This window comes from Bombus pascuorum, chromosome 17 (assembly GCF_905332965.1).
Source record: "Bombus pascuorum chromosome 17, iyBomPasc1.1, whole genome shotgun sequence".
Taxonomy (NCBI): Eukaryota; Metazoa; Arthropoda; class Insecta; order Hymenoptera; family Apidae; genus Bombus; species Bombus pascuorum.
The window spans coordinates 3,603,404-3,628,526 of record NC_083504.1 but is presented as its reverse complement, the minus strand read 5'-3'; the positions used below and the strand labels follow the sequence as shown (position 1 = coordinate 3,628,526).

The 25,123-nt window shown below is 46.4% G+C and overlaps 1 protein-coding gene across 3 annotated transcripts in view; it reads left to right on the top strand.

Annotated features, from left to right (window-relative positions):
* LOC132915542 (uncharacterized) overlaps window positions 1-25,123 on the top strand; it is a 265,049-nt gene that overhangs the window by 52,809 nt on the left and 187,117 nt on the right. Inside the window, exon 2 of one of the 3 annotated variants that reach the window (XM_060975409.1) lies at window positions 2,939-3,045. The exons of 1 other annotated variant lie outside the window; for it this stretch is intronic. The gene's annotated coding sequence lies outside the window, so the exon portion shown is untranslated. Of the gene's footprint in view, window positions 1-2,933; window positions 3,046-25,123 lie in introns of all 3 variants that reach the window. One more of the 3 variants, XM_060975408.1, reaches the window with a different exon arrangement.

Genomic DNA, 25,123 nt, shown 5'->3' with positions numbered 1-25,123 from the left:
CATTCATGAATACCTTTCTCATGTCATTTTCAGAACTTTCACTTATATATGTATATATATGATACTGTCTAAATATTACATATATAAAGTATGTATACTGCAGTTTAGTTATTATTTAAATCTTTCTTGATATATTCAAATTTCTCGAAATTCAAAGTCGTTGTCTCGTAGAATATGCAAGTACTTATGTGTATAGTGATGATTATAGCGTATAGGAAGAACATTAAGCGAAGCGTTCTAGAAAATTGAGTCGAGGTCGTTTTATAAATACAGTTTAAGCCGCAGAACCGAAATAATCTCAATAAACAGCACATTGTAATCCTCCATTTAATTAGTTCGTTAATTATATAGTAGCAATCAACCACTTAATCTGTTTTTGGCTGGGCGCGATTTTATTGGACCGGACCGGTCGGTCATGGTAATAGACGATTAATAATGAAATAATTTAATTAACCGCTCGACAGCTGGTCTTGTTTGCACTGGTCCCGAAATTCCGTGGTAAAACAATTAATTCGTTTAACGAGCATAGCTGGCGATCGAAATTTTCCAAGATCGTGAAGTAGACTGGAAGCGAATATAAATTATCACTTGTTCCATAAACGTGTCTCACCGTCAAGATCAGTGAGATGTAAGATCTGTTTTCACTTCTTGGAAATATACATATACCTTCGAATTTTTCTACTCGTTTCTGTCCGGTTGCCGATTTGCAAACTAGTATCCGCGTCGTTCAGCGCAAGAACGACGGGAAATTCGATGCTTCGTGCCGGATTAAAATCACGCAGTTGTCCCTAAAAAAAAAAAAAAAAAAAAAAAAAAAAAAAACTGTCGTGATCGCCGAGCTGCGTGAAATGAACATTCCTGTTAGCTCGCTGAGCCGAGAAACGGAACCCCTGGGTTGCTGCCAGGCAAAATAATTCGGCGACCTGAACGGTGGAACGCGCGTAATCCTTGGTGTTATGGGGGTAGGAAAAAGAAAAGAAGAGTACGCGAGGGTAGGGACAGATCACGGGTGGTACGCCGTACGAAAAGGGGTTACGACGAGCCAAGAGGAAGATTCGTATATACAGAACGTATAAAGGCGAGGATTATAATAAGCCAGGGCTACGTTACGAAATTGTTTCGTTCTCTAGGTATTAATAACGGCGACCTAGTCGAAACAGGGCTACGAACACAGAGCGGCACCCCTTTCGCCACGCGACGATTATTATTGCTACCGTCAGGGGTGTGTTTCACCCTTCCGACTGAGAGTTTGTTTTACTTACAATTGCGCAGCTTCATTTCCAGCCGTAATAGCTGACCGGTTTTCATCTTCTTAATGCCTGGCTGGCAGCGTGCCCTGCCGATGAGCGATGAGTCCTTCTCAAAGGAAACAAACCGTCTTTGATACACGGGAAGGGAAACGCGCGTAATTGAATTTGACGGATATATAGAGATGTTTCAGGGTGTGTCAAGTTCTTCTTTCCCTTTTCAGATCGGATAGCGTTTTAAGAATTTGTAATTCGCTAAATGATCAAACGATCCGTGACCTTTAAATTTAGAACGAAGCTTTGGTGTTGCTCCTTTAGATGAAACCGTAAACCGTAAAACCGTTGCTATAATATGAAACTGTCAGCCTGTAGAACGTAATAATTGTGCAACTGCAAGAAATTTTAACGCGAATCGCGTAGAAGCTATCGATCAGGAAATGTGATTAGTTAGAGATAACAGAGGGTGAAAATCAGCAACGTCTTAGGGTATTGAATTGGCAAAGACACGCCGGTTGGTGGTCGCAGCAGCAATTTACTTTCTGCGATAGTCGGTACTGATGACGACGCGCGTCCATTGTTCACACACGCTATTAGGCTTTCGATTCTGTCTCCGGTGCAAGCGTCATCCTTATCGAAGTGCAGAGGTTGAGGTCTCGTTTGTGCGAGGGACCGGAGGGAGGACGCATTACCGATGGCACAATGAGGGAAACGCGGCTGCCAAGTTGGTCTCCGATACGGATTGCGGTGGCATTGATAGTAACGAGCCATTAAGGGACGCGTTAAACGTATCTCTGGTGAATCCACTGTTCGCTCAGCCGAGAAACGCCAAGATGACGCTTCCGCGAAGAATGGATTTTCGTCGCACGGATTTGTATACCCTCTCGCCTCGGTGAATTTCCTCTCGAGGATTTTCCCCTCGCCCGTCGTTTCCATTGCTTCGTTTTCATCGCTTCGTTTTCAGGCTTCGATCTCTACGTTTCGTTTTAACGGTTTTCATTTATATTCGTTCGATACTCTTTAATTTACTACCTAGAGTTATTGTTTCAAATTAAGAAGAAAAAAATGATTAAAAAAAAAAAAAAAAAAAGAAAAAAAAAGAAAAAAGGAAAAAAAGGGAAAAAACGAAAAATCCCTTCGTACTCGTTCATATTTAATTTGGCAGGCTATACTCGACCGATCACGTATCGTTTATCGTTTTAACGAATCTCTCGATCTATGTACGTACGCGTCCTTCTCGATACACAAAATGTGTACACGCTGAAAATAGAACGATATTGTTCCCACGAAGAAACCATTATGCGAGAACACGCGGGGCATGGAGCCAGTGAGCGCAACGAACGCTTACGAATAGCGAGCAAGCAACAGGGTCAATCTCTGCTAGATTACTTTTCAAGTATCTCAATAGGACTAGTTTAGTCGACTGCTTACAGCTTGTTACCGCGGTGAATGCGAGCCGCGCGACAAAACGACACCCCGACACAAAGCCACAGTGCGACATAAAAGAGCGTTCAGGCCCATTCACCAAGCGTTGCGCACGTTACGTTTATTAAGTTGGTTAAGTAGACACACCGTCAGCGAGGCCACTTTTTAAGCTGTTTCGTTATTGCCACTAGCATACGCGTTGCTTCCGGCTGGTAGGAGCGGAATGGCATTTTTCACGCGACCCCCGTAATATTTCTGTTTCAGTGTAGTTACGGCATCCGGCACGAGGGACACCAGAGTGCGTGTTGCGAGAAAGGGAGAGAGAGCGAGATACAGGACGGATCGCCGCAGTGCAAATCGGTGTATCGTGAGACAGGTATTTACAAGAGTTTTACCATCGTGTTTCAAGCAGTCGTGGCCGGAAACGCGGCCGCGGTTTTGCAAATTCTCGCTTCCGACCGTGGATTCGCGGTTTACGGACAATAACCCGGGAACCGGTTGTCGTTTCGTTTGGCAAGTTTGAAAAAAAATGTAATCGCCTGGCAGGTCGCCGCGCCACGTCCGCCATGGCATCGCGTTATCGTAGAAATCACGAGACAGTTCGGCGAGTTGCGTGCCACGTTACACAGCAGATACGTACCACTATAAAGCTTGCGTTATCTTAACGTTATTGCATATGACGGACGTGTTCCGTGGTTCTGCTGCCAGGGCAATGGCAACGCAACTGCAACGGATACGTACTCGATTCGGATATCGTCCGGCTGGACGCCATCAAGTTACGAGACACTGGTGGGGATACTGATAAACAAAGATACCGTCGCCTAATTGAAATCGCACTGCGTTTCAAGGTTCCTATTAGGTATATACGGATATATAGGTATATCCGTGTACGGCAAGGTATATACGGATGGAATTATTATTATTAATGGGACGGGCTAACGTTGTTGGTTGAGAAATAAGTGGTCCTGCAGAGATTGCAAATCGAAATGCTGGCACCTCGGTATGGTCTTCTTATATACGTCGTGTATACGACGTTAAGCACGAAACAAGAAGAAAAAGGAAGGATTGTACTAATAATTATTGGAAACTAGATTTTTTATGGAGGAGAGTTATTGGAAATATTATTGTTAGAAGACTGCCGGTTGCCACAAGATCCATCACGGCTATTAAAAAGTTCGATTACTACGAACGGTTGGACAAACGGCTCACACAAGTTTTAGCTATTGAAACCTAGTGTCGCCACTTTCGTATGGAAGTTGCTAGATATTTTGCCCGCGGTATGAATAATTTGGCTGAGCAGAACGATAATTATAACATGAATGGCGTTATCGGGTCTCGCGCGTAGCTATCGTTAATCCGCTACGTTCCAAAGCTAGAGACGATCGAGCGGGGATAGCCTTGTACGAACGAATCGCCGTTAGCCTAGGACAGTGCACAGATGGCCGAGTCCTGTTAAAGGATAATCTCGTTGATTTTGCAAGATAACGAGTAGTTGCGCAGATTGGCCGGCAGAAGGACTCTATTGGATCAGTGGTATCCTTTGTCTCGCCGCACTTTCAAGTATATCCACGGGACAAAGTACCAACTGCTACTGTTTTTAAATAGTTTAGCCAGGAATTGGGAGGCCACCGGTGACCAGTCAAAGTAGCTTTTGTTCGCGTTACTCCACACCACTGATTTACCGAGCTTCTCTCACCGTTGTGGCATGACGCGAGACGCCTTCATGCATACTTTGATCTAGGTGAACACGACGGTATCGTCGTTGTTGTTGAGGCAGACAGACGAATTACGTTATACTCTTTTTTTTAACGACTAGATGGAAGTTCAGTCCTAGTAGTTTCATGATAGTATTTCCTATAAGCGTTAGACGCGTACGTTTGATGCGTAATGTAAGATGCTAGAAGATCGTTTAGAAATCGCAGACTTCCAGTTATGCTGTTTACGGTGTAAACGATCGATCATAATTTTGTTGAAGTGCAAATAAGCGATCAGTAGAAAAATCGTTGATACATCCTGTAAATGTATATTTACAAAAAAAATTAGTTACCTCCGATTTCCATAATGTTTTTAATATATTGTCAAGATCATCACCCTGAATTGTTTTGTGAAGGCTTTAATGGGGATTACGTATAGCAAATCGAATGCTCTAACTTCATCCACATTCGTTTCTATTTAAAATAAGATTAGATTTCGTTCAGGTTCAGAGACTCTGTCTCTTGCTCGCGTTTACATCATAATGCGCATAAATACGTAATTCTCTAATACACATACATGTATGTTCACTACTGTTTGTGAATTATGTTTTCCATCGACTAAGTCGTAAGAAGTGAGTTGTGTCGGAGACCATAGAAAATATTAAAAGCATAGATTTGAGAAAGAAACAGGAGCGAATGTAGATAAAGACATACATAATGAACGATAGTAAACGTTAGGCATAATAATCAATGGCAAAAGGCGCGACGTCCATTGTCGGCGAACTCCGTGTCAGCGAAATTGTGTCGATGAAAACATTGTCGATAAAGTTGTCGACAATCTAAATGTAACCCTAGAATACTAAGAATAGTATGAATTCGAAAGTTTGTGTAATTTCAGTAACCACACTACCTATTGGGTTAGACTTTCGCCACTGCTTACGTATTATTTTCGATCGACCGCGGTAACGATCTGCCGCGTCGTTAAAAAACTAAACATCTTGCAGGATTAATTACTTTTTGCACCGGAAACGCAATTCACCGGGTGCAGGATGGCAGCGGTCTGCGGTTAACCGAGGTGCACCGCGTTATATAAATCCGTGAAATGGTCGTCGAGCGACTGATGGATCGAAATCGAAAATATCGTGAACAGGGTAGCGTATCGAGGTCTTTCTAGGCGATGTTCGCGGAGCAGCTGACGGAGAATCCTGACGTCGTGTTGGGGTGAAACTCGCTCGGTATTCGACGTCAGCGTCTTGAATGGTGACAAACGGCATGTACCGCGAACACACGGTTGCGCGTCGTGGCTGCAACTCGAGGTATGAAGGGGCCCTGCAGCGCGTGAGCAATGCGGATGCACCGCGAAGCCAGCGGCGAACATACAGTTGACAGAAGCGCTTACGGAGGCGAGAGATCGTGCCTCTGTTTCCCTGTGTCCGTGCATCTCTCTCCTCTTTATCTCACGGGCTCGTTTCTCTCTGCCTAGTCTGCGTGTAATGCCACGCCACGATTCTCTGCGATTCGTCCCAACAGCGATCTCCTCGCGTTAGAAATCGCCACGATACTCCACTCCTCTCGTCTGTTATTCGTGTTTCGCTTCATCGAGCTGTTGGAAACGCGGTGGCCATAGGTCGAGCCGATGTTAGGAAACGCATAAATACGTAAACTGGCGTCTGTCCGAGGTATTTTGGGTTCCGTGGAATCGTTGATCGCATCGCGATTCCTAGACGATTCGATTATCTAGAATTTGTAATCTCCGGTAGTTCCGTTGAATTCCTCCTTATAGTCGTTTAAAAAGTGAAACAATTTGGAAGAGAAAACGGCCCGTTAATGAACAAGTAAAGGTGGGACGGGACGTATAACGTTTCAATAAATACGGTACTAACTTAAGGAAGTGATTACTAAAAGACTATAACTTTTACGTAGGAGCTAATGCGCTTCCTACAGTGTACTCTCAATGACTTTTCTGACTCAACTATCCTTTTTCACGTCACATCTATTTAATGAACTGCTCCTTAATTCTGTCGTTATATCAGCGCATACCAACAGGCTTGTTAAATATTCTTTCGAAGAAATAGTAAAAGCTTCGTATCAATTGGGAAAAAATGAAAGGTCAAAGTAGAGCAGGAACGGCGTTACGTATTTCGATGCGATTTTATAGCAATACAAATTGATACTGCTGATCGTTACTCGCACGATATATGGGTTTATGGTTACCGCGAACCCGTATATATTCGGGGCGGTTACAAGGGACATTAAAACGGTGGATCGATTAAACGCGGCCAATTAAAACTTAATGGCGGCGAATTAAGCTCTATAAAAGCCGAAGGGCGAGATTTTTTACCAGCATCTTCTTTCTTCCTTTTTGCTCGGTCTACCGATCCTCCTCGCTCGCGATAAATGGTCCCCACCGCGCTCCGCGCGATTCTTTTTTTCACTTCATTTTTCTCATACCCTTCTACCACCCCCCTGCCGCCTCCCCTCCCCCCTCTTTTCACACAATGGAAGCGCACGCGAATTTGGATACACCGGCGAACTTACACCGACGGAATATTTTCATTTTTTCCCCCGGTTCGAACCAGAATCGGTGTAAGATCGCGAACAGTGCAACGTCCGATATTGCGCGGACTGACCCGTTTGAAAAGTTAAACGCAACCGATTGGAATTCGATGGAACTCAATTAAACCCGATTAAATCCAATAGGGGTTAAAGAATAGGATTTTTTTTACGGCTCTATCCTATCTGCTTTCTTTCTCTCTTCCTTTCTCTTTTGCTCTTTCTCTCTCTCTCTCTCTTTCTCTGTCTCTCGCGCGTGCGCTCTTGTTCTATTTTCTCTGTCTAATCCTTGTCTTCATTATCCGCTCCGGATATCCGTGTTTGTTTGCAAATAAAGATTCATACCTATTGTTGACGCGCTCCTAATTCAGACATCCTAATCTACTGGTTACGTGCACGGTACAAAACAACGAAGCTGACTGTTTGATCGTTTCGTTCAACTGGATCTCGAAACAGAGAACAGAGACGATCAGAGAAATTATCAGTCTCACAAACGTAAAACGCTTAACCACGTGTGTAAGAATACATTTTCTCCAGCAGAGTATTTACTCTACCTAAGCCCAATCTATTTAGAACTATTTCAATTCTCCATAGAGAGAGAAGATCTGCCATTTGGATCTGGCGGCCAGTCGGCAACGTGGATTGCCCGAGTGCCAACAATCGACAAATTAAAATTCGAAATCTTTTTGCGGCTCCGATTCTTTGTCCCGTCTCATCCAATAATCCTAACTTTCGTTGGTTTATCACCGCGCGTGTGGTGCACACATGCCGGTGTGGTATCGTACACGTAACCGGAGTTACAGTACAGGGACGTGCACGGAACCGGAAACACACAGACGCATCGAAGAGAGAGACGACTTTGGGCAAGAGGAGATACGGCGCATACGTAGAGAGGGGCCAGGCCACACAGCACAGTACAGCCCCGAAGCATAGTCTCAACTCGACTCGAGCGGCTGAATCGATCCGCGGCCTTCCCTTGCACGCTCTCCCTACGGCCCTAGAACCAACGTCGACCACCTTCCCGCCCACCCCGTACACCCTCTTTCTCTCTCGTATTCCCTCTGTCTCTGTCCCCTTTCACCCACTGGATCTACCTCCTCCTCGATTCTCTTCTGCCTTCTTTTACCTCCGCTTCCTTCTCCTTTTCTACTTCGCTGTTATTCCTACACTTCTTTCTCTGCTGCTTCGATGCCACCCCCCCATCGAACCACCTGGTCACGCGAACCTTTAAAAAATGTTTGGCCCTCTTGCGCCCTCCGTGCGAATTTCTTCGATATTTCGCTTCCATTCTCTCGGACTACACCTCGCCGGCGAATTTGATTTTCTTCCCTAGCCCACTAGTCCCGTGATACGAAAAATTATAGGATTTTAGGTAATTCGTAGGATAGTTTGCCGTTTCCGAATCTCGAATTTGTGCGCGTTTTATCCGGCTTCGCGGGAGTATACGGATTGGCAGGGAACTAAATAAATATTACGTAGCAATGTCCACCGAAATATCGACCTTCTCGCGTGGCTGGTATTTGTAAAATAAACGGTACGGAGCTGTTGGAGTGGTTCGAGCGTTTTCGCGTGTAAAACGGAACGCCGAAGTATCGACAGATTTTCCAGGAGCTTATTTAAGCGATTCCCATTTTAACGATCGCGTAGTATAGCGCCCCGTGCAATCGTTACATTTTTGCCGTTTTTCTGTTCGTTGCCACTATCTCTGAATAAGAGGAAATCGAGTGATTAGTGTACACGGACGTCTTTGTTATTGTAACTGGTATTGTTTGTTCGTGATTGTGTTCAACATGATAACACGAGTTTTGAAAAACATTGCGACGCGCAATCCGCCAGGAACACGATCTTTCAATGTTCCTGCAGAAAATAAGAAGACTCGCTTCCAAGAATGTAATCTTCTATTGGTTTTTCATCGGAAAACGTACGTAGTCAAATCAGAGAAACTCGGTTTTCCATGGGATACATGGACTACCAAAATTGTTGTTAGCATCAGATATTCAAGGGGCAAAGTTTCCGAAGGCGCGGTCTAGTAGAATTTATAAAAACGTAGTCCCGTGTGCGTACATGTGTGTACTCTCCTAAGAACGAAGCAGATATACACACGTGTGAGAGATTTTTTTATCAATCACCAGACATCTAGAGAAACATCCTCCGTATCCCTGGTATTTCCAGAAAGAAATATCTCCAGAAATGACTGCGATTCGTTCGCGTCAGGAGCCTTTCTCGGCGAGATACACAGGTCAAGTGTCTCTACTGAGAAATCCGAATTTTCCTGAGTGGCTCTTCTCCAACAAGTATAGCAAACTAACACGCAAATTGAATCAGATATAAGAAATGTAAGAAACCTTAGTGGAGAACGTCGTACATAATGGTGCAAATTCATATGTTTTCGAAGGATCCATGTCGAAACCAAAGCCCGTCGAACGATGTCACAACACCCATCGATTCGTCAGAGGAAAGAGGGAATATCTTTGCGATATCCGGTGTAGCGCGTACATCACGCACAAGGTACGCACTGAATCTCCAGCCCGAAATATGACCGATTCAATTACGCACGTGTCTAGGAGAGAGAAACCACCTACCGATGTTATCTCTCTCTGCGTCGGTGATTTGTGTCCCCGTTCATCTTTGCGGGTGTCTGAGGCCGCGTGTACGCTTGGCGAATACGCGTACGTCGCCATATCTATGTGAATGCACGCGAGCACACACGCAACACGGACACAAATTCGCAGATACATAGATGTGCATGCACGGCAGGGGAACCGCGCACATGCCCGTTCAGACATGGGGTGGCTAATGGAGAAATTCAGCCCGCAACGGAAACCGTTATATCTTCCTATTCTCTCTTTTACTCTCTCTCTCTCTCTCTCTCTCTTTCTTCCTCTTTATCTTTATCTTTATCTATTTTCCCTCTCTTTCTACCTCTGTCATTCCTGCCACCCCCACTTACCTAACCCCACTTTGGTTGTCATTGCTTCTCGACCTCCGACAGTAGTCTTCGTCTTCTCTATTTAGAGTTTATTTGATGCGGATCGAGTCTCGAGTGGAAGTGACGCAAGAGGGTTCCGTGAAACCGACCCAGGGTCAATTTGAAACTTTCTCGGTCCGCTCGAGGGGAAATCTTGGAAAGGAAGCCGTATCGAGAAGTACGGATCCTTCCCCCGGGTACCGTCCGATGCTCGCTTCTGATGCAAAGCGTCTTACGTATCGCTTGCTTCGTTAACGCCGACCAGCTACGCCGCGTTAAAAGTTTATTAATCCTAACTGCTTTGGGGTTAATCGTTCGTGTTGCGTGATTATCATCCCTTGCGAGCTCTCAAATTCGTGATTTGAACGTTGAAAACGAAAATGTGCGTCGGTTGACTGGTGCGAGGACCAGAGGGTGCAATTAACGGAGCAATTTCAATAGGATTGCGAATCTGGTGGCAGCATGAAGCGTGAAACGACGCTGAAAGAATTTATGTTTGGTCAGGATGCTTTATTTGAAGACGCACAAATTACTAGGTTCTTTTTTTTTCTTTTTTTTTTTTTTTTTGAGAATAAATCAATAACTTGCGTGTATATGCAGAGGTATTACATAGATTCTGCCATATCGACAGGATTTTTAGTCGGTTCTTCGTCCGCAAACAATCAGAATCCTTCAGCCGAGACCAGCGTATTTTCATCTCTACTAGGAAACGTTCAAATATTTGCACGCTGTAATAACAGTAAATCCCGCGTTTTATGCACCGATAATAACTAACAAACGTGAAAAAACAGATTTTTTTCGCACGTTTCTTGATCGCGGGCAAAGAGGATTAAGCCTGTAAAACGAATGAAGGAAATTTTTAATCGGTTTCTGGCGCTTTTCTTCCCATCTCGATTTCATTTTATGCAGATCACTTCACGGGAAAGTCGCGAAAGCGCCAAGGAGTCGCAAGCTTAATTTGAAACTTTTCCGGCTCGCTCTGAGCGTGCTGTCCAAAAGAGAATACCGTACGAGTTATATAGATTCGCCAAACAGTTCCTTCCGGCACGAGGGGAATTCTTCTTGCCCTCGTATCCGCTTAATCGAACTATTAAACTTTAAAATATTTGCCAAAGTTAGGAGAAGCGTAACCGAGGTGGAATAGTCTTCGCGGTTCATTGAACGATAACATACCTACCATTGCAATTTTCAATTATCAATCCCCCTCCCCTCCCGTCAATTACCGCGCGTAATTTTTTCCTCATTCGGCGTTTACTACACCGTATCCCTCCCTCTTTTTGGAATATCTCAACTTTTAGAGATAGTCAAAATCCGCCTCGCAAACGGTCGAGTTACACAGAGCGTGAAAAATGGTGGAAAAAACGCGGGAATCGAATTGGCCGATTCTAATCCGGAACCGGGCTGGTTGGTCGCATTCCTGGCAAAATATTCAACGGAATTAAACAAATCGAACGTTAATCCATTTTTTTTTTCCATCGATGGAGTAACTCGCCGAGGATCCAGGGTTCCGGCAGGGTTGCGTTCAATTACCGCGAAACGTATCGCTTCGTATTGCTAGTAATATTTCACGAGCCCCTCTCTCTATTAATGCTCGGTCCAATGAGCTTTCACAGAGCGTCACATTTTTCGCAATAGGATAATAACAAGGTAGATCATTGGCACGTTGATGAGCGCATCATCCCGACATCGAACGTTCGAGTACAATTCACACGATCGGTTCGACCATCCGATTAGCTGCCTGTGACCGCATCCCTGACGTTAATACATCATCGACTGTCCCATAAACATATACGACGGCGTAGAGAGGCGATATTCAGTTCGCTCCAGTCGTTCCAGTCATTATGCGCCAATGCAAACCCGCCTATTACCAATCCCGTGGAAACCCATCCGCGATTGCTTCTCTTCTCCTCCTCCACCCATATATATATATATTTCTCTCTCCCTCTCTCTATCTCTCTCTCTCTCACACACACAAACGCGCGCGCGCGCGCGCTTTGTATACATATATGGAGGGGAATATACATATGCATATTCTATTCCTCTCGCACCGTTTCTCTGGAACTCAAATTCGAACTCGAACTAGCTGGTTCGCTCGCGCTGCCTGCTACTCGTTTTACTTGCATGCTCGGCGGGCCTGTGCACGCGTGTTCGTGTCTTTATGCGAACGCGTATCTCTCTTATCGCGCACGCGAGCCCAAAGCGCTAGTTATTACGACGTTACGTAGGTAAATGGTACAGACAGACGCAACTAGCTCGATGCAGAGATGCAGAGATGTCGAATCGATACACCGGTACACAGGCTCTCGCAGCTGGATGCAGACATCGAGCCATCATCGATACGCAGATTACTTAAGTACTTCCCGACCCCGTTTCGTCGGATGCCGACATTTGGGAAATCGAAGCGGCTGGAAGAGCGCTCGCGAACGTTATTGGCCCCTTGCGAAACGAGCTTGCCGTTTCTCCACCTGATTCGCGCGCCATCCTTATCGCCGAGTTAACGGCTGCTTGCGATATTTCGTCTTCACGCGATAGCCATTTCGAATATCAGACTCCTCGATTCCCTCCTTGACGAAGTAGATAACGTTTGTCCTTTCGCTTCACGCTTTCTAGATTGTGCGACACTAGTGGTCCTAAAATAGTTCCCTAACGTAACGAATATTTCAATTCTGTGAGATTGTAAGCTTTGATGCGTTCGACCGATGAGCCAACAAGAGCCAGACTCGTCTGTTTAAAATGCAAAAGATCGATTGCAGTCGATCGGAACAACGAACGTGTTCTTATATCCGGTGTCTCTAATTTCCGGAATTTGCTCTGGAGCCTTCCGCGCCATTTATTAGTTGGAGAGGCTCGCGTATAATATTGATATCCTGAAAAAGCGGTAGCGGGTTATGGAAGTCAGATATATCCAGTTATAGGCTACTATCTTCGGAAATGGAGAATCGATATGCACGTTCCAGTCGGCTAGGAAGATTAGGATATCGAGAATGTAGATAGAACGGGTCGGGTTTCGAGAGGTTGAAAAAATTTTTCCACGGGTTCTCCATTCCCGCGGGTTGCCAACGGATGATCTACGTCGAATTGCTAGGAATTCCGGCTTAGCCTCGCCTATCTGGCGAAACATTCTCTCAATTAAGCCTGCAACTGCAGGAAGCAAGCTCGCGCCTCTGATAGCGCCGATAACTGGTCGAGCGTCGCTCGCCGTCAACGCAATCCGTTGGCTGAAACCTTCCGTGAAACCGCGAAGAGTCTTCATCGCGGTTTAGATAACGTACGGAGAACGCCATTCGGCTGGTAAATATTAACCTTGGCGAAAATTAGTCCGAACTAACTAACGCTGTTAGCGTTCGAGGCGGAGCTATCAAATCTTGGTATGGCTATTCAAATCTTTGTTCTATACCAGGCAACTTCATTTCGTAGTTTTCCCTACGGCGATCAGTGGAAAGTGGTTCGAATTTTGACATGGATATCGTGGTGTGGTGTAGGATAGGTTAGCTATTAGTAGCTTATAACACGGAATGACGGGAGAGAGGGACAGAGAAATGGAGAGATCGTATGCGAGAGGAGGAAAAAGGAAGAGCGAAGCATTATCGTAATTTCACTTACATGGCCTATTTCCAAGGATGGATTCCAATCAACGAGGAGCTTCTGGATTGTGTAGATTTGTACGACTGATTACATCGGAATAGACTTAATGGATGTATGGATTAAATGCGCTTTCGTTGCTTGGTTCGATCCGTTGTCCGTTGGACAACGCATGCCTTCCACTTTGATTCTCACGATTGTTGCGTAAACGCCAATTAGGGTGCCGCGGCAAGTCCTTACGGACGATAAACGCCTAGACGAGTCAACTCGCAATAACAACGGTCGCCTGCCGGTGATAATGGCCGCTGATTCAGCGCTATTTTGACTGGCGCGCGTGCGCGTTCGCGCACCTCCGCCTCCGCCGCCACCGCCACCGAGCAACATAATCGCATGGCTTGCAATTTTCGAATCTCTATAAACACCGACGGTCAGCAAATTAACCCTTGCATCGGCCCTGTGCTCCCGTCGTTCTTCCTCCGGTTCTTCTTGGTTCGCTTCCGCGACTCATCCCCCCATCCCTTTAGAATCCATCTTCGACCCTCTGCTTCTCCCGTTGACGAGTCGGTAAATGCTGAGTATTTAGGATTCGCGAGTTTCGTCGTGTAAACTGAGGCGAAACTCCTCGCCCGAGCAAATATTTGATTCCTAAGTCTCGATGAAACACACCGCGATTCACCTCCTCGTTGGCTGGTCGTTGGCCCTAGCTGCCTAGTTCCCAGACCCAGACTTCCTTCCGCTGGATCATTAAAGCGATTATTAAGCGCGTGTACGCTGGCTGGCGAAGTTGTTTAATCAGCAGCGAGGATAAGTAGAAGATGGATGTGTCGGAGATTATTGAGCTCGGCCCGTTTCAAATGTTACCGGACGTTTTATCGAGCGCCATAGTCGGATAGTACTCGGCCACTCGAGAACGAATAGGTGAGTAACTCTGTGACGCTTCCAAATGGACTAGAGTGCGCTTGAAACAATCTTTGATAATTTCAAAAATTTGTCCGATAACTCGGCGATTTTCCAGCGGTGTGTTGTGTAAGCATTTTCGAAATAGCTACAGCTGACTACTTTAATGGCATTCGCAACGAAGGAATGCGGATTTTGTCATTAGTTTTGGTATTTGGTTTGGTAAAACCCGCACTCACTTAGTAGTAATAGCCAAAAAATTTCGTATTTTCATTAACTTTGTCAAATGGATGATAAATTGGTTGCTAAACAGATATTCCTCTCTCGTCTAGCAAATACTCGACGAGTATACTCGACGTATTACGAATTTTTACGTATCTTACGTATCGTACGTCTTTATGTATTTTATGTACATTTTGAGCACGAACGCTCGTCTCTTCTCCCTCGGATCGTCAAATAAAAGAAATGACGATAGTCAACAGAATAATAGATATCTGATAGGTGAATGCCGTATCTTGGATCGAGTATATTGAAGATATAATTGCCGGTGTGCCGGACGATTTTAATAAATTTAGTTTATTAGCGTGCCTTGAGACGAAGAGATTAAAGATCGTTGCGGTAAATACACGTGATATTATTTTTCAGTCGGAATTCGGGATTTAGAAGTTAATTCGAATCTTAGTTGGATCGATAGTTGGATAGTTAGTTCGATGGTCAGCGGGAGCGAAAGAAATATTGGAAGGCGAACGAAATATGGAAATACAGGGACATAGAGAAGGTTTTTCAGAGGCAGTCGCGCACAGATGTGATTTCCGTGGTTCCTTTGTCGATCACAGACTAGATATTTTTTCCCCGGAATGTTGGCGGAAAGTTTCGTTCCAATGAAAGCAGTTTTCGACGTTTCGTCCACTATTTCGCAGCGCATTGTCGAGTAGACTACGTGCAGGAGGTGCGTTGGACGTGGGCCAACGACGACGGACGAGCAGAAGGGAATTTTCTCTCTGTAATTCGTTTAACAACGAGGTCCGACACAGAAAAATTCATTCGTTAAAATCGTCTGGACGTTGGTCGAACATTGGCCTCGCATCAGACGAGTTCCTGCCAATGTGATTGCTGCGAGAGGATAAGAAATTGGTATAAATAGAGGAAAGCGTTTCTCTTAGAAGCGAGCTAATCTCCTCTATTCGCGAATAAAGAAAGATCGGCAAAGGCGAGATTGTTGAAAATATGAGTGCAGCTATGATCGAGATCGCGTTTCAATCTTAATCGAGCTTAAAATATCATATAAATAGATGAAATGCTCGGAGCATATATTTGTCTTGGAAAAATTAAAAGTGTTTGGTGCCTACAGATACCTCTGTTTATTCGTTTCAAACGATTATCGAAGGCATTCGATGGATTAGACAGGTTGTGTAACCCTCTTTCAGAGACCAGTGAACACGTCGAGCCTCGTCTAAACGTATTCGACAAAGAAAGGAAGACGAAGCCAACCAAAGTGGGCCGTTCTCCGGTCGATACTCCGGCCTACTGGCTCGCGTTAAACCAAATTTAACAGTTTCATGGGGTTGCTCTAGTCTACGCTGCACTACCGCTTGCAGAGAAAACCAGAGGAGTAGCCACACGTACTTTACGGTCGAGTTTACAAAATACGTTCTGCGTTGGATCCCTTGTCAATTGTTTACGCATCGTTCGGTATCCTCGAAGCAACGAAATCTCCATTTCCAGCTAATGCGATGTTTTCGGAAAATCTTTTCTTCCTGATGTGAAATAGTTTTAGTTGGACCGGAAGGCAACGTTGAAAGAGCAGTTGTCCGCAGACGTAACCGCGCGGCGGTGTTTAATTACGAGGTAGAATAAATGTTTCAAAACCGAAACAACGTCGTTATAATTGCGAGCATCTCATTAAGCAACAAACAAGAGAATAAATTGAACGAGCGAAATTAACTTGGTATCAGCACGCTTGTAACTGATTATTAAACGACAAATGCGAAAATTACGTTGACCATTAACATGTCAAGAATTACACAATGAGCGTTCGTGGTCTGGGACCGAGCACGCTGAAACCGAATTCCGATTGTTCCCAATCGGATTAAATCGCGTTAAACAATTATCAAAGGTAAATAAGATGCGACTGTAAAACCGTGCGAGCTCTAATTCGACTTTCAAGCTCGACGAATATCCTATGTGAATAATTTGGAATCGTACGCGGTTGAAAAAGCGCTTAGGGCGCGGGGCGGGGGGTTGGGGGGGCAGGATGAATGGGGTTCGAAGCCGTCGCTATTCGTCACCAGTCATAGAACATCGCGATGCGATGGCGAAAGGGAGGAAAGTATCAAGAAGGGGCGGTGTCGAGTGCGACGTCGTTCTCGTCGTGCATCAAAGTAAATTAAACAAACACCACCGTCTCTGTGGCCGGTGCCGCAACCGCGAGTAATACATTTTATGGACGATTTTGCGAAACGCGCGCGCTCTCGCCTCCCATCTCCGTAGCCAAATGCGCGCTCTCTCACACGCACGTCGCGTTGGATGCGTTAATCCCAACCCCCGGCTAACCCTCGCGGTTGAATGCGCCCAGCTAAAAGCCACCACTACTAGCAACGATGCCGCCGCCATTCATCGAGGCGCTTTCCAACCACTCACACACACTCACACTCACACACACACACACTCACACACACACACACACACACACACACACACACACACACACACATCCTTCTCTCTACCGCTCTGTACCCCTACCGTCCCCAGAGCAACCACCGGCTTCCCGCGTCCGTCCCCTCGACCCCTCAACACCGCTCTGCATTACCTCTTGCCCCATCGGCCCAACTATCCCGTTTCTCCGTCCGTTGCGACCTCTCGAGAGCACAATAGATTCCTGTAACTACCCCTATCTACGCCACGAATCGAATGGCTGTTTGTGTATTCGAGTGTACGGTTATTTGCCGGACACTGCCGCGTTATGTGTGTACACATAGAATCGTTTCGCAACCCCATGGAAATCCAAGACCGCCCACGGTGCCGCTTCGTCCGCCTTTGGATTCGCAACAAGAACGCTGTGCGTTTTTCACCGGCCATTGTTCACCGAGACTGATGACCAATGCTTCTTGTCGAACCCCTATCCCGCCAGCCAGCCGCGTCCAGTCGCTGCAAAGGAAAAGAATCGACAGATGAAATTGCCGCACCGAGATCCCGAATCTCTCTTTACTGGAAGGAAAGCTTTTCAGCGAGAACGTTCGGTTCACCCCGTCTGAAAGTTCGCCCACCTTATAGGTTGTTTCTTCTCCAAGTTCACGTTCGAACTGCACCGTCGCGTCGTGTCGCATCGCGTCGCGTCGCGTCGTGTCGTGTCGCGTCGTGTCGCGTCTTGTCGTGTCGCGTCGCGTCGCGTCGTGTCGCGTCGTGTCGTGTCGTGTCGTGTCGCGTCGCGTCGCGTCGTGTCGTGTCGTGTCGCGTCGTGTCGCGTCGCGTCGCGTCGTGTCGTGTCGTGTCGCGTCGTGTCGCGTCACGTCGCGTCGTGTCGTGTCGTGTCGTGTCGTGTCGCGTCGTGTCGCGTCGTGTCGCGTCGCGTCGCGTCGTGTCGCGTCGCCTATAGTACGAAAGAGTTTGGTGAAACGCGGAAAGGGACGAGTGTGAAAAATGTGTTCGGCGGAGGGTTCGAGACTGAAGGAAAAAGGCGTCACGGTGCGCCTTTTTCGTCGGATGCCGTGACCAGCGTATACAAGCGTTATTTACGTGGCTGCTCGCGGAGAGCACGAGTTAGAAAGCACGCCCACGTATGCCTGTAGTAATTGCTGCCGTCAGAATCGGTATAATTTACGAGCAATTCTCCGATACCTTCTTCTTACGATATGATTTCTAATTTCTCGTTGCAACGTGGTGAAGAGAAACGCATTCGACCAGAGAGCTTATTTCTTTTCCGCCTTATAGTCGAAATACTCTTTTCCGAATCGACGAATGCTTTTCCATCCGGCCAATCGCGTCGCTCGTAAACTCTGCACATATTCTTAGGATAATTTCACGGCGATTGAAACAGCACCGTAATATCGTACGTTTACGTAGGAGGAGTGCGAGAGGAACTCGTAAAGAAAGCCCCACGAGCTAACCTCTCTTCTCACGGGCCAAGGATTTCCGTAATTTCGTTCGGTTCCCCTAATTCCGAGGAAATTGGTTAGGAGGAGAGAGTAAAAATTTGGTGCTCTTAGGTGCGAGTCTTTACGATCGTTCGTGCAACGATAAAGAGTCCCAAGGAAATTAACCCGAGCAGTAGAACCGATTTCCAGAAGTGATCATCGATTGCCAAAGGCAATTAGAATGTTTGCGATCTCCGAGCGGCGATACGCGACACCGGAGATCGGAAGGAATTCTAGCCTAGTTAGTAGAACGTCGTTGCAACGGCGTGCCACAAAGTGTTCGCGACATCGAACGAATCTAATTGCGACGTAAAGTTGTAGATCGGTTCGATGGCCAGGTTCGGTCGATCAGTTTGGCCTTATTTCCATGGAACGGGAACACGGAGAACAGCAGCCTTTCGTGAAGCGACACTCGTATCAGGCGAGACCGTGTTACGCATCCGTGTGAGCGAATGTGTGCATATGGCCGTCGAGCACAGATCGACGTTATCGTATTCCGCAGTTCATATCGGCCTGCCTCGGTTACCAACGATCGACCGTAAAAATTTTGAATGACGGAAAACGATTTGTTCGTCGAAGACCCTTCCGGCGCTGCACCCGCATCCGTGCGTCCAGCTTTCGTTTCGCCGGACTCGCTTGACGAAGGAAGATCGACCGATCGTCCGGCAGAATGGACACGCTGACGAGCTCCATCGGGCGGCGCTTATTGCGCCGTTTCACCCACGTGAATAGCTTTTGCGAGAGTTCGTTGAGTTGGAGATGCGCGCTCTTTGCCGGCATGATTGATACGTTCGTTTCGTTTCAAAATTCGATCTCGATAAGAGCTGGATAGTTTCGGATCGAAACGAAAATCTTTATCCGGTACGTGTAATTTCTTCTATCACGGAACAAAGTTCTACTTAAGCGAGTCGCTTTTCACAAGTACGGAGTAAAGGGGGAAGGGAAACATTTGGCAGAGTTGTTGGGTAATTTTCGATCGGCCGAACTCGGTCATTACCAACGCCAATCGTCGTCGATCAGTAACTTGACTGTGGCTAGCGTTGTTTCAGTCGACGGCGCACGGCCACGATCGAAAGCGAAGCATCGTTTATCTAGACGCGAACCGGCCGGTGCTCGACACTGCTCTCGACAGTGATCTGTCGGTTAATACGTCAGTACGATCTATGTAAATGGAAAGCGGTCCGGTTGGCGAACGGCGGCCATTACGCAGGCATCGACCGCAGTCAAATCGCTTCGAAAATATTCAAGTCGCCGCGCGCGAACGGAATCGCTCGACAAATTTATTCGGTTTCGCACGAAAGCTCGGTAATTAATCTGACCCCGCGTCTCTGCAGGTAAATCGATTTTTCTTCTTTCTCTGTTTTTTTTTCCGTCTGTCTCTCGTTCTCGCGCGAGATGACGATGAGCGAGCGAGCGAGCCGCGCACACCGGAGGGTCGACTGCTGCCGTACGTTCGCAACACGCTTGCAGACGCGCGCGTGCATGAATCTAGGAGGGCCGTCTCGCGCGCGCTCTTTCCCCAATTAGTCGTTCGGCTATAATTCGCGTTAATCCGCGAGTCGCGCGGAAATCTCCGCGTTTAAATCACCGTGCGATCAGCCAATTAGTCGTGCTCGGTTGTAGCCGTCGCTCGATTATCAATTACCGTGACCATTCTAACGACCAACAGGGGAGAGGCGGCTTAAGCTCTCTAATTCAATTTTCTGCGAAGCGTCGGGGATCGGCCGACGCGCAGGGCCTGCGATTGCGGCGTTAGCGAACCGCGTGAACATTCCCTGGAAAGATTGCCGCTCGCTTATTATCGGCGCGATCCTGCAGAGACCTAGCGTTACATGTAAATATCGTGTTTGATCCGCGATCAATGTGCTTCGACTTTCTCTGGTGTTCGACCGAGCGCTACATCGCGGCGCCTCTTGATTAGTCGCGTCTTGCTTAGCCGTTGCGTTGCTGAGATTTTCTCGTTCCTTTTTTCATTAATTTTTTTCATAACGCTCGGCTCGTTCGGTCGACTGGATAAATATTCTTGCAACGAGATGTTTATTCAGCCGGTTAAAGCTGCGACGATACGATTATTTTGTTCGAGCGAGAAACGATGGTAAGCCGAGGGACGTAGGGGTGGACGTGGAGGGACGCGGAGGACTATACGCTGGCTCAGTGGCACCATATTTAATTAATACTTGTTACATGCCGAAGATGGCTAGTCACGTTGTATTTATTAAATATACGTTTACGCTCGATATCTTGTCATTTTTAAATACATTTTCAAATTTTTGCCGATATGATCGTGACAGCAATCTGTGTGCATTGGCGTACGTACGTTGGAGTGATAATGAAATTTCTAAATGTTTCATACATTTTTTCTACGATAGGTGTTGAAATACTTTCGCGAGTCGGTGTATGTACATCCCATCGATCTGTCGAAGCGAGTTCGATTTAAGTGCCATTCCGCCACGTAACAAGAAGCTAAGCTCATAGGGCGAATGAATGAGTTTGTAGAATTCGTAAAGCAGGTGGCTGTATTTATTTTATTGTTTCTTTCTCCCCCCCCCCTCGCTCCCCGCTTGCCGACACTCGCCATGAAACTGAAATACTCAGCATACCGAATTACTATTTGTCAGATGCAACGTATCGCTGTATCCTGTACGTACAGCCGCCCCTTGGAATTCCTCGGCTGCCGCGATATTCCACGGCGCAAACACGAACAGACAATTCCAATTGTTCGGCTCGCGTTTGCCGATACAATCTCCCTTGGAACGAATTTTATGCATCGAAATATCGATTGAACAAAATTTTCAGACAATCGCGGAATTATCGAATCGTTCCGCGCCGTCGATCGACAACTTTCTCTGTCTCTGTCTGTTTGTCTGTCTGTCTGTCTGTCTCTCTCTCTCTCCACCTCTTCACCTTCTTTTCTTCCTCCGACACGCCTCTTGTAAGTATTTGCCCGCTCCGAACGAGATGCACTTGCGATTCTTCGACACCCTTCGCATACGTGCGCTCGCTCGCGCTTACACTTGTATTTACGCGCCCTCCTTTTTGCCTGATTTCCATGCCTTTTCGTCCCGTACCCCTTTTACTCGCGACCCTGCGTTTCTTCCCCTTTCACCAACTCGTCCATTCGCTACGTGCCTTATTAAAAACATTCTTCAGCCGGGTCCATGTTACGCGTAAAGCACTCTCGTCGTTTGCACCGACGTAATTCTCTCGCAGCGTGATTACTTTTCGCTTCTTCGATACCAGCACTTGTACGATATTTCCCCTCTTTCCGCATTCCTTCTTTTTGAATTTTTCAAACGACGAACGTAATAGAGTCACTCGAACGGCAATTTTTCTTGACGTTTATCTTGAAACTTTTTACTGCATTTGGGTAACGAGGGAGCAGCAACGGATTTACTTACCCTATGACTCTTCGATAACAATGTCGGCTTAAGATATGCAGGAACTATTCCGATAATTCCGATGTCCCGATTCCCAACTTTATCGACGAGAAAACTGGTGCACAGGGCCGATCGCGACATCGGCTTTTCCGGTCGTTTCCCGTCGCTTCCCGTCTCTGCTCCCTTTCGTTTCCTTAGTTAATTCGGCAGGTCGTTCGTAAAAAACCGGCTTCGATGCTCGGATCGGCAGGAAATCGTTTCAAAATCAAGCCAATCTCAGCGAACTTATCAGTAACGTACGTAATAGTGCTTGTTCGATTATATCTCTTCTCAATTTACTTAAATTTCACGGACATTTTATTAATTCCGCGGAATGACACACGCTCTTCAATACACGCAGGGGCAAAATGTTTTCAACCGAACTGAACGTTAATCAATTCGATAATTAAAATATAGATTCGACGATGAATAAGTGATTGGAGCGTAAGCTGATTTAGCGTACGGTTCAATTGCAAATAGAGATCATGTAAGTTTATGGTAATAAGGAACAAAGTACAATAAGAAAGTTGTCCAACTGTCGGCTACCATGATTCGTGACAAAGATGTGGCCGACCAGCCAACCGAGATCCGATTCCCAAGTTCCGACCCGGCAAAAGCATCGATCGGTTTCCCTTTAGAAAAGAGGGAACACTGGCGGATATTGAAAACGTCCCGATACTAGGATCAATCTTTCGGGAAAGTGGCCGAGTCGGTGATCTCTGTTTCGACCGTGCGTTACGCGTTCCTCCCTAATTGATATTAATTCCTGGAAAAGCGGAAGCGTAAAGCTCTCTACAGAGCCGGCCACGCTTCTGTTTCCCCTGTGAGCGTATCTTGATTAGCCCGGATGTTTTTCCATTCCGACAATAATCGCTTTTCGCGAAATTAGACCGCGGTACGGATGAAATATTAATTCGAAGTCCGGCGACGGGTTATCGCGGCTGGCTGGTTGGTCGGTCGGCCGGCCGGAGCGTTTCGACGACGCCAATTTTCCCAGGTAATTACTCGGCCTAGGAAAAAGGCGCGACGAACGCCGAGCTAATTAACGAAAGCCAATGAGCGCGAAAATACGAGGAATTTTATTCCTCCTCGTTCCCAGGCACGGCCAGTCGTAGTCCTTCGCCCGCCCCGAACCAACGCGCGCACCGAATAAACCTGGACGTCACTTTCGCGTTCGACCAAGCACCACCGCGTAAACCCGCGCTTTCCTGGTGCTGTTTACGAAATAAATAAATATCCTACGTATACGAATACGTAACCACCACCACGCCGCACTTTGCTGCTCCCCGCTGTTCCGCGTCTTGTGCAAATCATCCGCCGACTTCTTTCACCGTTCGATCCTCTCGTCGGGTGAGACTTTTAAACTCAAATTTTTATTCCGCCACTTGCCAATGAATTAGAAGTGCTACGTGGATGTGTTTACCTCGGGAATAATTAACTTTTCGTATTTAGTTTGATTGAATTGGAAATGTTATATATACCGTTTGACGAGATACGATTTTTACGTCTATACATTTGTGGAAAATTTGAGGGTGCGAACATTTGCTGAGTACACGCGATACGAGAAAATAAACATATAAATATGGGCAACAAAGCGCAAATTATAATACCTAGAATAATAGTAGGTAAAACAAGCCTCTATCGGGCTTTTATTGTTGTAATTATTTTGACAAAAATAAGAATTTCCACAAACATACATAAAATCGAACTTACTTGTACTTGGAAATGTCGTCATATTGTATCGAATAGTTGATGAGGCGAAGCATGCTTTGTTTTCGATCATGAAGAGAGAACGCGTGGCTGCGTTACGAGAGAACGTTGCCGGGCAGGATAAGCGACGTCGGCGTAGAAGGGTGGCACCAGGAGGGATGGTAGGGAACCGAAGGTGGAGAGAATGGCCCAAAGCAATCGGAACCCCCGTCGAACCGATGTAGTAGATTCACTTACCTATTCGTCCCTTCGTCTGCCTGGCCCCCCGCCCCCCTCGGCCTTCACAGGTCTCCGAAATCCCTGACGAGTTACGGCGGACTCGCAGTGACGCTCAAATTGATTCCACCGACCGTCCGGAATCGAGTTAACGTTGTTTTACGAGCCTCGGTTTCATTCGCCGTCGATTTGCACGCACTTTGACAGATTAAAACCTGATACTGGCAGTTTGCCTGCTGAATGATTGCTCGTTGTTTAATCATCGAACGAGCGAATGCTTGTTCTCCTCCGCTTTGGTAAAATCTAGAAACGAAAATGTAAACGAGCATATTCGTTCGCTGTTTAATGATTACTCGTGGAGACGGAAATCGAACATCCGAATGCTCTAATCTTTTCGAACGTCCGCTCGTGTTTGTCGCCAAGACGTACAACATTCTTAGAGTAATCGAGATTTTCAATTTTTCATTCGACAAACAAGGAACGCCAAACGAGAGGAACGGACACTGGTGGTTGTTTACGCTTTCGTTTCTAAATTGCAGTAAAGCGGGGAAAAGAAGAAGCTATCGCTCGTTTGGCCTAACTTTTAAACGCTCTTCTGTCCAATGCTGCAAGGTGGTTTCAGAAATTTCGGTCACCGACCGCGATGTGTTTCTCCGAATGATCGAAACTAAAGAAGATAAAGAAGTCGACGTTTCGACAGATGAAATTACGACTGAAAATTGAATTTCCAATTATTGGGGAAAAAATAAACCGGTTCGTTGCGAGTGACCTGGGGAATTCTTTTATCGCGCGTCGTCAACGAGACCGCGAAAAATTGAAAACACGATAAAGACATGGAGGCTCCGTTACCTTCTCGCCCCTCGCCCCGCTATTTTCGTATTCCGGGCGTGTTTGAAATATTGAAAAATCAAGAAAGAATAGCGGAAAAATCGAGAGAATACGAAAGCCCCGGCGGTTATGGGATCAAGAGAATTTCCGAGAAAACTTGCGCACCACTGACGCAGACACGCGTCAAAAAGGATGATATGTACGGGGATGGAACGCGGCGATGCCGGCTGAACGAGGAAGGGGCGGCGAATGGAGTCGGTGAAGGCGTTGGAAAACCTAACGTTCGTGGTGCGTCAGTGGCGGGCGTTATGGAGGTTGAAAAGGGTTGATACGAGACAGAGACGTCGAATGGAACGCGAGGGATGCTAAAACGAGGAGACACGGGACAAGAGGCCGAAAGAGACTGGAACTTTGTTGCGTGCGAGTTTCGAGGGTTATACGTAGGGAAACCGCAGGA